A 13,448-nucleotide genomic window follows, 5' to 3' on the forward strand; every position below is an offset into this window, starting at 1 on the left:
TTGCAACATTACTAATTAAACAATGAAATTTTTTGCAAAGACAAAGTTAAGATTTGTGTGAGAGCTAATTATCTTGTGCAATGATAAATTTATTTCATATGAACACTAACCATTTTCATCTCCAAGAATGAGACTGAATAAGCCTCTGAAACGAGACAAGGTTAACAAGTACCCGAGACAGAAAAAAAAAAAAAAAACAAAACAAAACATGAAACAAGAAAATGTAAAACTGAATTGTCCATGCATATCTTAACGTAACTAGATACATACCATGAACGGCTGTATCGACAGTGCTCAAGTCGATTATGTTCAGTAACATTGACCTGAACCTCTGAGTCAACGGAAATGATTTTGGCTATATTAAAGAGTAGGAAGTTAATTTTAGTTTCGTTGTGCTCTTAGCTGAACCGAAACCAACTGAAATCATTTTTCAACCTCCAAACCTTGAGAAGATTGTCTCCTTCTTGAGCTAATGTTTTCATGTAAATGACAAATCCGCGTCAAGGCTCTTTTGAAGTCCCGGTTGCGATTCACATTATGATCGGGGAGAGGTATGACACGACATAGATCAGATTCAAAATAGAAATCAAGAGCAATAAGTATTCCGGGTTGAACAGGAAAATCATCGTCTAAACTTGTTTCAGATGTATTATGTATAAAGCGTCTGGTTCAGACTCATAGGCTTACAGAGGCTGGTGATTTAAAGAGGGCAGTAAAGTCGCTTGCGTGTCCAAATGCCAGTCTCAGAGGAATACACCCACAGACACAAACAAGTAGTGGATTTGTGTTTCTTGGGTACCAGTGCAGCCAACTTCACAACTTTGAAGTCCAGAACAACACCGTCCTTGTCCAGGCGCATCACAAAACCTAAGACAATAGTATCACATGGATGTGGAGGGCGAGGGATCCTAAGCCACTGTTGTAATACTATATTACCAACGTAGGAAGCTTCATCAGATGCGTTCATCAATACCAAAGAGAGGAAGAAGCCGCATAATATAAATTTTCGGATTGAATATCCCGAAAGTGAAGATCCCATGTCTTGCATCCACGCATGCTTATGATTTCCTTATGATTTCCCTTCTTCCGCACAATAGTGACCAAGTGGAAGAGGTGTTTTGGTGCAGATACACAAAGAAAGAGACGGCGGAAATAGGGAGATTTGAGTACGAGTTCCATGTTCTGCATACAGATTTGAATCTTGAGATGCTTCTCAGGGGTAACCTTGCTAGAATCTCTATCACTATCGCCTCCGAGATATGTTGTGTCTTGTCGTTTGGTGTTTCCATTAGGGCTTGAAATTAGGGTTTCTAGAGATTGAAGAAGCAAAAGTTAACATTCAAAATATTCAAGTTTGGTTGTTTTAAATATAAAGACTGGATCTGTGTATTCTAATATACAATATTTTTTAATAGTCTAAACATTTATATTTTTGATTTATTTAATTATAATATATATTTTGATCTTGATTAAAGTAAATTTCTGGATCCCCACTATTTACCAATCTATCTTATATAATATGAGAAGGTTTTTCTCAACTTTTGCTAAGAAGGTGACATTTGGCATTTTATTTATCTAACACCTGTCTTATTTGGTTATTTGGACTTAATCAACTAAATTCATTTGTACTTTGGACCTATACTAGCCCATAAAAAAAAAAAAAAAAACTCTCAACATTTCTTTTTTATCCTTTTTTCAGTAAAAACCATTTGTAGGCCTCTGCTGATCTAAAACCACCATTTATCAGTTTGTGGTTTCATCATAGGAAAAATTGATGATAGTTTATTTTGAAATGATTAATATGAGTTTCAATCTTATGTATGATTCAGGGGCAAGAACAGATTCTAAATTATGTAAAAATTTGAATTCTGGGTTTCAATCTTATAAATGATTTATGGACAAGAAATGATTCTAGATTATGTTAGATTGTGAGATGTTTATGTGTTCCCAAAATTCTTTTATCAATTCGTAAATTTTTGGCTCAAATTTTAAATTTTGGATTTGCATTTCTGCTTAGTTTTTGGCCTTTAGTCCTATATAATCTAATGGTGTGATGTTTTCTGTAAGTAATTTGATAATTTCTAACTCATTTATTCTTGATTAGATCTTACCAATTCTTTTTCCATAAAAGTAGAATTCATTCCGTTTTCCATAAAATTAGAATTCAATCCCTAATTACTCTCCTTTTAACACAAATTCTCAGTCATTATTATTTAATTTCAGTCATTAGGTTCCTATGAAGAATTATATTATGTTTATATATCATTCCAAATTTCAATAGGTATTCTTGAATATATATTTTTTTTTTTGCATGTTATCATGTTTGTTGTTCACATTAATACTACGAAGAAAAAAATTATGTGAAAATGTTTGACAAATTTATTTATTCATTAGAGTGTTTATGTATGTCTTTCCTACTCTCCATGGGCCGGCCCAGCAATCTTGGATGTCATACAACAATGTTTTTTTAAAAACCCTTTGTAAATAAAATTATAAAATAGTAATATAAAAAATTATTTCCTCGTAGTTCGCTTTGCTTGCTCACATTTTTCTTTGTCTTTTCAATGTTTTCACGTTGATTTAAACATTTCTACGAAAATAAATACCATATTGCCTAATAACTCATTATTGTTTTAGAACTTTTCCAATATGAATTTTTTTTTATAAGACTTACATATTTGTTTTCCTAAATTGAACTTTACTTTAAATCTCAGTAACAACAAGTTTAATTAACATTAATCTAATGCTCATTCACCAACAATTCAAAATATGAAATAGGTTTTTACATAAACCTAACAAAATTTCATCCGTAAATTGGATATATCTACATGAATAATATACTGTTTTCTTATATAAAACTTGAACTTATAAATTTTTTTCAAACTTATGAAAAAAACTAATAATAACTGAACTTATAATGTTTTTCCTATATAAAAGACCTAAAACTTTTGGTCTAAAATATGCCCTAGAAAAATTGATGCCCTAATCCTTGGCTTCACTTGTTTGGCATATGGGTCGGGCCTTGAACCATGTTTTATTTTTACTTCAGGTTGTCATGTTTGTTGGTTGTGTTAATATTATTACATCATGAAAAAAATGAACTATCATGATTCATAAGTTGAACATGTTAGGTTTAGTTCCTTTCTTATATTTTAGAATCTCTATTTTTTTTTCTTTTAGGCATTTATGTGGTAAAGCAACTTCTTCTTATTGGACGATGCATATGAGTCTTTCCATTGTAAATTTTGTTTCGTATTAGTCTTCATCTTTAAGAAAAAAAACCTATTTTAAACTATTATAAAAAAGGAATATTGTATGTTACTATCATATGTTTAAAAAACCATGTTGTTAAGCTTGTGATGTCTTTTTATCTCATGGTAGGATATGAGTTGCAAATTTTTATATTATATTTGATTAATTTGACTTGATTATTTTGACTTCTATAGTGAGTAGTATATGCTAATTGTATATTGGTATTATATATTTTTAGGAATCTTAGTATCGAATAGCGTATTTTCAAAAATACACATTTTCCTATGTCACTTTTCAATAATATCCTTTAATGTTATTCATTTTCAAAAATACCCAAAAATACAATCTTTACCATATGTAGTTTATTTACTAGAACAAGTTTGTGCATTCAAGATTCTAAATCATATTCTAATTATGTCCCATCCAAGTTTTCAGATATATCAATTGATGTTATACATAACAAAACCGGTTTGGGTGTTAATCCAATGAAATTAATGAAATATGATAACATCATCATATCTGAAACGTTAAAATGCAAAAAGCGTGAGAGGATATTTGAATTCTTACTCCACACAAATCAAATTCTCTGATTGACTTATGAGAGCCTTTAGAAGATTAGGTCACTGGTATTGGAGTGACTAATTGTAATGTGCATTTGTTATTATGTGTTCAATAGTTTACATATGTGATTCTGGTTACAATAGCATACACGCAATATTACAACGAAACAAGTTTTAAACTAATTAATCTCCAATACCACCAGTTGATTTACGCAAGAAGGTAACCATTTCATTTTCAACGAGGATATAAATCAGTGATTGATGCATCGTTAACAGACCAAGGAACAGACTTGCTTTTAGTATATTGTTCTGAATCAAGCGGGTCTTTTGTGGGTTTACTCTGAAAGAAAAGCCCTGGTTCCTTAGGCACCGGTAAAGTCACAGTGTTACTAGCTATATATATAGCAAACCCATTTTTTTGGATCTGCTGACTACATAAAGTGTTAAAATTAAAAAATGAAACAAAAATCAATGGTTCAGATGACAAAACAAATAAATCGGATCGTTGGGATTAATCAGTTACGTACTCACTCTTCTCCCTTCTAAACCTTTGCGTTGTTTCATCTCTTCTCTGGTGTCTATACAGATGCTAACCTAAGCGATATTTGCTTTCTCGCATCCATTGGTTTCTTCTTATATAGATTTCTAGAATTAGACAAAATTTTCCATTTTCTATATCTCTTGTAGTCTTGTAGATATATATAGAATCATTTTTTTCCGGTTGAATAATAGAGAGTTCTGTCCTTCCCATACAACAATTTATTTTTGCTTTTTTCATTGATCAAGAAACATTGAAATAATTAGTTAGTGGAATTTTGTAGTAATATAAGTTGGCAATATCATTCTATTGATGTTTTTCAGAAGGATTAAAATTGTTGAAGATTAGTGATTAGATGTGTAACGAATATCAGTGCAGCATATACTCTATATGTTCTTTCCTTCTATTGAATAGGATTGGTCAGTATGTTTCGTTTTCCGAAAAATATGAAGACGTCTTTTCAACGACGCAAATAGGATTGTGGTTGACGTACGGAGAAGACCTTTGATATAAGAGTGTTATTAGGAGTAGAGATAAATTATTAGTAAACACATCATAGTAATCATTATTACTACTATTCATTTTTTACGTCATCACAGAATGAATGAAGAAATAAAATTCAAAGAAAAGAAATGTTTTTTCTTCTTTTCTAATCGGTATGTCTATTTGGTTTAACACTAAAAGAAAGTTACAAAGATGTCCTCATGTTTGAGCAATTTGTTTCTCTTCTTAAATTTTGGTTTTAGATATCCGGACTTTGGGTTTTATATCGAAGGCTGAGCTCTTAGTGGCCATGTGCAAATGTTGGCTAGCTAGATCCTTAATCTTTCTCTTCTTAATTTTTAGGTTTTCTGACCAAATATAATGCGTTTTTTTTTCTTTCTCTGATGCAATTTTTCACAGAAATCAGACTTTATTTAATTTATTTTGTGTACAATAATATAAGCAAACGTTTTTATTTTTTATAATTACAGAAAAAAGGATAAGCACATACGTGTTTTATCTTTATCTTACAATAACATAAACAAACATGTTTTATTCTTCAATCGTCTTTTATTTATTTATTTCTTTATTCACTTTTCGTTGCGAGAACTCCTCCGACATGGTTGTCTATTAAACAGACCATGCTTTCCATGCTGAAAAATTTCAAAATATGTATATAAGAAGAGTACTGCTGGTTATCCGATTGAGAGCTCCTCTAATGGTTGTCTATGAAGTATATATTTTTGTGGTCTCATATCATATTTAAAAAAAAAAAAAAATAAAAATGTAAACTAAAAGTACAAATTAAAGACGAACCTGCAAGAGATAGATGACATTCATCGTCAGCTCCAACGTTCCAAGCGAAGTAACCAAGCAGACCGTTGTACTTAGTGTATCTCACTTTTGTCACGACGCTCTGAATATCGTCGTACCCAATCAAAGTCGTCGGGGAGATACAGTAATCTCCGACTACTTTGCTATCATAAAACCTTCTACCTGGTAACTTCCTTATCTGATTATAGTTGATCGAACCGGTAGGTGACTCTGCTACTCCGGTGGTGGCTGCAACATCATCACTCTGATCCTTGTCGTTATCGAAAGTCCAGCCCCAACCAACGTATGGGAATCCAAAGACTGCTTTCATCTCTGGAAGTCCGGCCTTAATCCACTGATTCAAACCGGAGTCGCCGCATGGACCTGTCAACCAAATTTTATTCGAGTTTAAAAATTCATAATTGGATCTTATGGAAAAGTAATTTAGTTATGTTTATAGTAGAAACTTTATATACCTTCTGGGTAATAAGGACTATACAGACCGGCTGGTGGACCAATGGTAGTGGAAGAACCGTAAAATTCATAGGCTATAATATTAACCCAATCCAAGTTATCTTTCATCACTCTAACCGGGTAGGTACACGTCTTGTAAACCGAGGAGTAGTAAACGGCAGCCGTCAACAGCAAAGTCGATTTGCTGGAGCGTCTGTGCTCGGCGTCAACCGCATATCGCAATTCTCCAACTAGGTCCCCAAAGTTGGTCATCTCAGTCTCATTGTTCGGGTACTCCCAGGCTAAATCGAGACCATGGAATCCGTTTGATCTAGCGATCGAAATTCAAGAATCAATGAATATTTTCCGAGACTGGTGTTTACTTGCCATGGAAGCAAACGCATAATTGTTTCCATTTCTTCCACCGACCGACAAGAGGGTCTTCACCTGTTCATTTCTACACTTGACGATGTTGGTGAAGGTGGAAAATATGAATTCGTGCGGTGGAGGGATAACAACTTTGTGGGTGTCAGCGTCGACATCGGCGTAGGCGCAGAAAAGGTGAGTGAAGAGTTCTGCGGGAATCGTTCGGGCGGAGATTGCGGGATCCTTGCCCTCTCCATCTGGGAACCAGTACGAAGCTTTTACCACGGAGGCGGGGGCTGCCATTTCCTCAGCCATTTTTGGTCTTAACAAAATGCTTTCTCTAGCTCTGTGTTTCTTTGTTTGTTGTGCTTTTGTAGTGGTGGTGATACAAACTAAGTGGGTGCTTCCCTTCTCTATTTATAGTGATTTTGGGAAGAATTATTCTGAAATATTCAAAAGACTTTAGACAAATTCAATTCTTCAAGTTAATTGATTTCCAAAACCAAAAGTCTTTGCTAAATGATGTGACTCTGACACCATTAAGAATGAATTGAAGCTCATCCCTATCATCATACTTGATGTATTCTTATTTAATATATGGAGATTCAAGAACTTGTTTAAAAAGCTATAGGGTCCGACTATTTCCACGGTGATTTTAATTATTAATGAATGCCATGAATACATGCTTTTTACATATACCAGATCATTATATTAGTCTGGCATTATATACACGGATTGTTAAGTAATTACTTGTATTAATAAATTTTAATTTATTTAATAATCATAAAAATATGTATAACAATTTTTTTTAATGTAAATAATATTTTTTTACACTTTCATTTATTCAATTTTTTTTAAAATGTCAGAAATATTTTTTGAATGTCAATAATATCTTTTACAATATCAAATATAGAACTTACTTAAATATAATTATACATACATATTTCTCTAATTTTATTTGTTTTTTTATTGTTCAACTTTGACAATATTATTTTAAAACTAAATATTATTTTAAAAATTTATATTAATGTATATTTACCTAAATGATAAATCTCATGAAATTTGTAAAAAATTAATGGAAAGGTATAGATAGATTGCATAAAAAGCTTACAAGTCTTGTACAATCTTGAATTTTATCTAACACATCAGCTAATAAAAAGCAAACCATCGTCGCTACAATAAAATGACCAGATTTTGCTAGTTTTTAAATTTCTTTCATCACTAGCAAAGCACTTGCATTGTGTCTTGTAAATAATAATAATATTAATAATAAAAAGATTCGATTATAAATCTGTAGTCTATATATACTAATTATTATTTTCTTGTCGTCATCTACAAATAATTCTATTATTATTAACTTTTTTTTAAAAAGTCTGTTTATAAAACAAAAGGACTCAGTTATAGTCTATATTTCTAAGAAGTCTATTTTCAAATAATGAATGTATTAGTTTACAGTCCTTCCAATAATATTGTGACTAAATTGGACATTAAATATTTTATTATTCAAATATATATATAATCAAGAGAATAAAAAAAAACTCGATTATAGTCTATATGCATGTTTACCTTTTTTGGTTTTCCTCTCACCAAACTGAGTTGGTAAACCGAGGGACTTCAGTTGAGAAGCGGAGACATTGTGAGGCTGAGGCTCAGCAAACCCTTCAGCTTCAGCTTCAGGTTCAGCTTGGGATCCTTCCGCTCCACAACGTTCCCAAGCAGCTGAAAGTGTACAAATGCTGTTGTGGGTTTCAAAGTCAATTGGTGGTGGAGCATCAACCAACTCCTTCCCTAATCATGTTCTGACTACTCTCCTCTGCTTAGGAAAAGGAAGATCGCCTTTACCTCCTTCTTCTTCTTCTTCTTGGTACGTACTTCTTCTGGTGTTTCTTTGCTTGCACATGAAAGTGGGTAGAATGATCAGAGTTTACTTGTATCCCTTTGAGATTGTTGAATTTGGCTCCTCCACGTGCGCGAGGTCTGTCCATGCATGCTTTGGCATTGTGTGTATTTGCACCACAACTTATAATTAAGACTGAAAATGTTAGAGTGTGGAACCAAGAAAGAATAAAAAGATAAATAAGAATCCAAAACTTAAAAAAGCAATCATCTCCAAAACTTAAAAGACCAATCAGCACATACTTGGCACACACTCCTTCCCAAGATTTTGGGGTGCGACCATGACTTGATAAGTTATATACAATATTAAATACTCCATCCGTTTCAAAATATAGGATGTTTTAACTAAAATACGCAGATTAAGAAATCTTTACTTTTAACAAGTTCAACCAATCAGAAACAATACTGCATAATATAAAATATTAAACTAATGTAAAAGTTGCATAGAAACTTGAAAACATCCTATATTATGAAACAAAAACTTCTCTAAAACATTTTATATTTTGAAACGGAGGGAGTATATAACTTACTTAAATATAATTATACATATATATATTTCTCTAATTTTATTTGTTTTTTATTGTTCAACTTTGATAATATTTTTTTAAAACTAAATATTTTTTTAAAATGTTATATTAATGTATATTTACCTAAATGACAAATCTCATGAAATTTTGCAAATATTTAATGGAAAGGTATAGCTTGATAGATTGGCATAATTCTTATAAGTCTTGCACAATCTTGAATTTTGTCTAACACATCAACTAATAAAAAGCAAACCATCGTCGCTACAATAAAATGACCAGATTTTGCTAGTTTTTAAATTACTTTCATCACTAGCAAAGTACTTGCATTGTGTCTTGTAAATAATAATAATATTAATAATAAAAAGATTCGATTATAAATTTGTAGTCTACATATGCTAATTATTATTTTCTTGTCGGCATCTACAAATAAGTCTATTATTATTAATTGTTTTTAAAAAAGGTCTCTTATAAAACAAAAAGACTCGGTTATAGTCTATGTTTCTAACAAGTCTATTTTTCAAATAATGAATGTAAATGTAATAGTTCACAGTCATTCCAATAATATTGTGACTAAATTGGACATTAAATATTTTATTATTCAAATATATATAATCAAGAGAATAAAAAAAGACTCAATTATAGTCTATATTTCTAACAATTCTATTTGTAGATTAATGTATTAGTTGACATGCATTAAAATAATATCGTGACTAGATTGGACATTAGATATTTTATAATTCATATACATATATATATATATATAATATCATACTTGTCGTTTTAGTAATAACTGTATGATTTTATGTATGATAGAATAATATATATATTTTATTCATCGTTTTTAAGCAAATTTTCCACAAAGTTCTAAGTACAACGCTAGCATTCTTATTTTTTTTGGAAAAAGATTTTTGTACATATACATTTCTTGCTCTTAATTAGACAAACTTAAGCCTAGCCAAAAAACACACATACATATATATATATATATATATATATATATATATATATATATATATATTTAACGGTAAATTGGAAATAAATAGTAAATATTTAAATTATTTTTATCTATTTATGCATTCTAGAATTAAAATTGATGAGATATGTTTTATATTAATTGCCGTAAAATAGAAATAACTTTTACATTTCGTAAAACATGTAGAATGTGTAGAATATACTATCTAAATTTTGTAGAACATTTATAATGTATAGAATACACATTTTAAATTCATAATGTGTATTCTAGACTTTATAGATCATATTCTGTCCATCTTAAATGACAACATATCAACATAATTTTGATGTTATAAGGATCTTCATGTCTTTTTCATCATTTTCTAAGGGTTTATCTAAATTTTTTATGAAAAATTGGCTAAATCAATTGTAAAATGTAGTTTAGGAAGAGTTGACATATATTCATAGAATTCATAAATGGACAAGTTTTTGAATTTATCCTTTATTTCTAATTTTTTTTAATATTTAACCTAAAATCCGATCCAAAAAAAATGGTTTGCTTGGATACAAATATACTTAAATAACCATATTGAATTCTATTTATCTAAACCTGTGAGTTTAGATTTGGATCCAAATAATACCTGATATCCAAACAGATACATATATAGAAGAACCAAAGATATATAATATCTAAACTATTAATAATATTTAACATTAATGACGTTTTTCAATTATCTAAAACTAGATTTGGACTCGCACCTACGTGCGGGTTTGATTTCAAAAACTAAGTTTGCTAACGTATTACATATATATGAAGTTATGTTTGTAAATGTATATTAGTTGCATTTGTTTTCTTTATTAGTTAGCATTTGTTTGGTCTAGTTATTATTTCAAATATATCAAAAGGTCTATGAGATTGCAATTAAAGAGTCTATTTTTAGAAAGAAGATGTTTACAAAGTCTATTGTTAACAAAAGAAGATGCTTTTTCCTACCCTACCAAAAAAAAAAGGAAGATGCTATTTGCCGTCCATGAGATTGCCGCCTTTGGTCTCTTGGGTTGTGGTTTTGATGGGAATAGTCATTTATTGAGTTTCTTTTTAAAAATTTAATATTCGGTTTAAAAAACACTTTTTAGTTTCGTTGAACTAAATCCAGATTATCTAGATAAACACTGTTTAGTGTTCCTTGGAAATTGTAATACCATGCACTCTAAAATAAGGATTTAGAGTGTTCACTTATAGTTTGAATTTTTTTAAGCGTTTGATGTTACTTTTGGGAAAATTTGATATTTTATAACAAAATTGTATATAACTCATTGCTTTACCTTTTTATGCTTAAAGAAAAACACTATTTGATTTCATGCATATAAGAGATACGTACGTAATCAAATTGATATTTTTCGGTAGAGGAGGTGATACAAGTGTATGTATTTATAAGTAATAAAATAGGTAACCGGTAATTTTTTTTTATGAAGCTTTTCCAAATATGTTTATAATAACTAATTTTTAATTATCTCAATAACATATATTTATAAGAAATGAGAAGAAAGAAACGATACGATCAAATAAATAACCCACTTGCCTAGCTAATAGTTTTAATTCAAAACCTATTTGCATATAATCTTTTTCATCTTTCTGCATTGAAGTTATAGGGCCGTCGAAGGAACGTAAGAAAGTAGTGAAGTTGTATATATCATCTCAACTTGGGGAGGGCGAGGCATCGATTCCATCCACCGTGGGAGCAAAAATTGGTATAAGATGAGAGGAACTTCATACTTGGAAATCCGATCCATGTGCGTCTCACAAGCAGACAGGTTGATGAAACAATCTTGATGTTGCGAATCATCATCTCCGAAGGTTTTGTAGTTTTGCGTCTGCAAGTTACATGATATCAAATAACGGTTTTCTTGACTCCACAAGTACACAATATTGCTATCAAACGGATGCATTGCCATTGGTACATAACAGCCTATCAATGGGAGACTGACTTCCCACAGAAGTTGCCAAGCTGAATCATTTTTCAACCTCCAAACCTTAAAAAGATTGTCTCCCATATGAGCTAATGTTTTGATATACATGACAAAACCGTTGGATGTAGTCAAAGCGATTTCCAAGTGGTAGCTGTTGTGACTGAAATTTTGATCAGGGAGAGGTATAAACTGAAATTGATTGGATTCACCATAGAAATCGTGAGACATCAGTTCTTTATGCCCAGAGATATTAGAATGGACGAGGTAGAAATAAAGCGTCCCATTGAGACTCATCGGACGAGCCAATTTGGAGAAGTAACTAGACCAGCAAATTCGTTTGCGAATCCAAACGCCCGTCTCAGACGAATACACAAGAACCTTGGTTTTAAATGTTTTAACCAGTTCGGTTTGTAAAATGGTTTATCCTATTGCACCTAGTTGTTCTCTTCCTAACAACCCTAAAATCACAAAGTTTTTGCTGCAGGTTTTGAAGAGTTTTCGCATCAACCAATGATGCGATCGCCATGATCGCCTCGCGCATCGACGAGGCTCACATATGGCGCGTGCATCATAGATCTCGCCATGCATCCAAGTTTGGTTGCCCTTTTCTTCAAAACTCATTGTGCCATTCGCAATTGCGCCTGTGTCTAAAACTAAGACAAGAACACAAAAAAAAATATCAATCTTGAGGACTCCTTGTAATTGGACCAGACGTAACCACTTTGAAGCACAAAACAACACCGTCCTCGTCAACACGCGTCACCAAACCATACGGGGAAGTTAATATATTTGGAGGAGAAGGGATTTCAACCCACTATTGTAACACTGGATTACCAACATAGGTGGTCGAAGTACCAAAAATTCTATGCATCAAAACCAATCTATTTGAAGAAGCTATATTTTGGAATTTACCGTTTATAATTTTCATATCCTGACTATAAGAACCTAACGACTTTGGAAGACCCCATGTCTCGAATCCATGGAAGTCTATGAGTTCTCTTTGGTTGAGCAGTAGTGACCAACATGAAGAGGTCTTTTGGAGCAGAGACACAAAGAGACGGAGAAAATACACGGATTCTATTGTCGATTTCCAAGCTTTACTCACCGATTTGAATCTGGCGATGCCTCTCAATGGTAAATTTGCTAGTATTTTGTCACTATGGCCTCTTAAAATATATAACAAATTTATGATTATGGCTTTTAAAAATATAAATCTTAATATCTATCTACTTTACATAATATATTTTACTATTAGAAAAATCTTGAAAGAACTAAAAGCCAAACTAGAATTAATGAAATGTTAATTATAATACAAAATACTTTGGTATTAATTTTTTTAATTATCATTGTATTGAATTAATACTATTAATTAGTAAAATAGCTTGTAATTTTCTGTCAAATCTTACCAATTTGAAAGAAAAATAAATAAAAATATTTAATTTGATATAACAAAAATGATCTTTTAAGAAAAAGATGAAAAAGAAGGAAATCTCAAATTGTATGAACAAAAAAAGAGAAGAAAATATGAAGTGGCAAAATATCACAACTGTACTAAAACTATAAAGGTTTTTTTGTCTTGATCCTCTTTTATGCAAAGTGTAAACTGTATAGAACCGGACATAACAAAAAGCTGAACCA

At 31.2% G+C, this 13,448-nt stretch overlaps 2 pseudogenes; both read right to left on the reverse strand.

Moving 5' to 3' along the window:
• Positions 1-966: 966 nt before the first annotated feature.
• On the reverse strand, positions 967-6,780 carry LOC104727842 (class V chitinase pseudogene; annotated as a pseudogene).
• A 4,552-nt stretch (positions 6,781-11,332) lies between these two features.
• On the reverse strand, positions 11,333-12,958 carry LOC109127252 (putative F-box/kelch-repeat protein At4g22430 pseudogene; annotated as a pseudogene).
• Positions 12,959-13,448: the final 490 nt, after the last annotated feature.

Source organism: Camelina sativa, chromosome 11 (genome assembly GCF_030686135.1).
Source record: "Camelina sativa cultivar CO46 ecotype springtype chromosome 11, ASM3068613v1".
Classification (NCBI taxonomy): domain Eukaryota; kingdom Viridiplantae; phylum Streptophyta; class Magnoliopsida; order Brassicales; family Brassicaceae; genus Camelina; species Camelina sativa.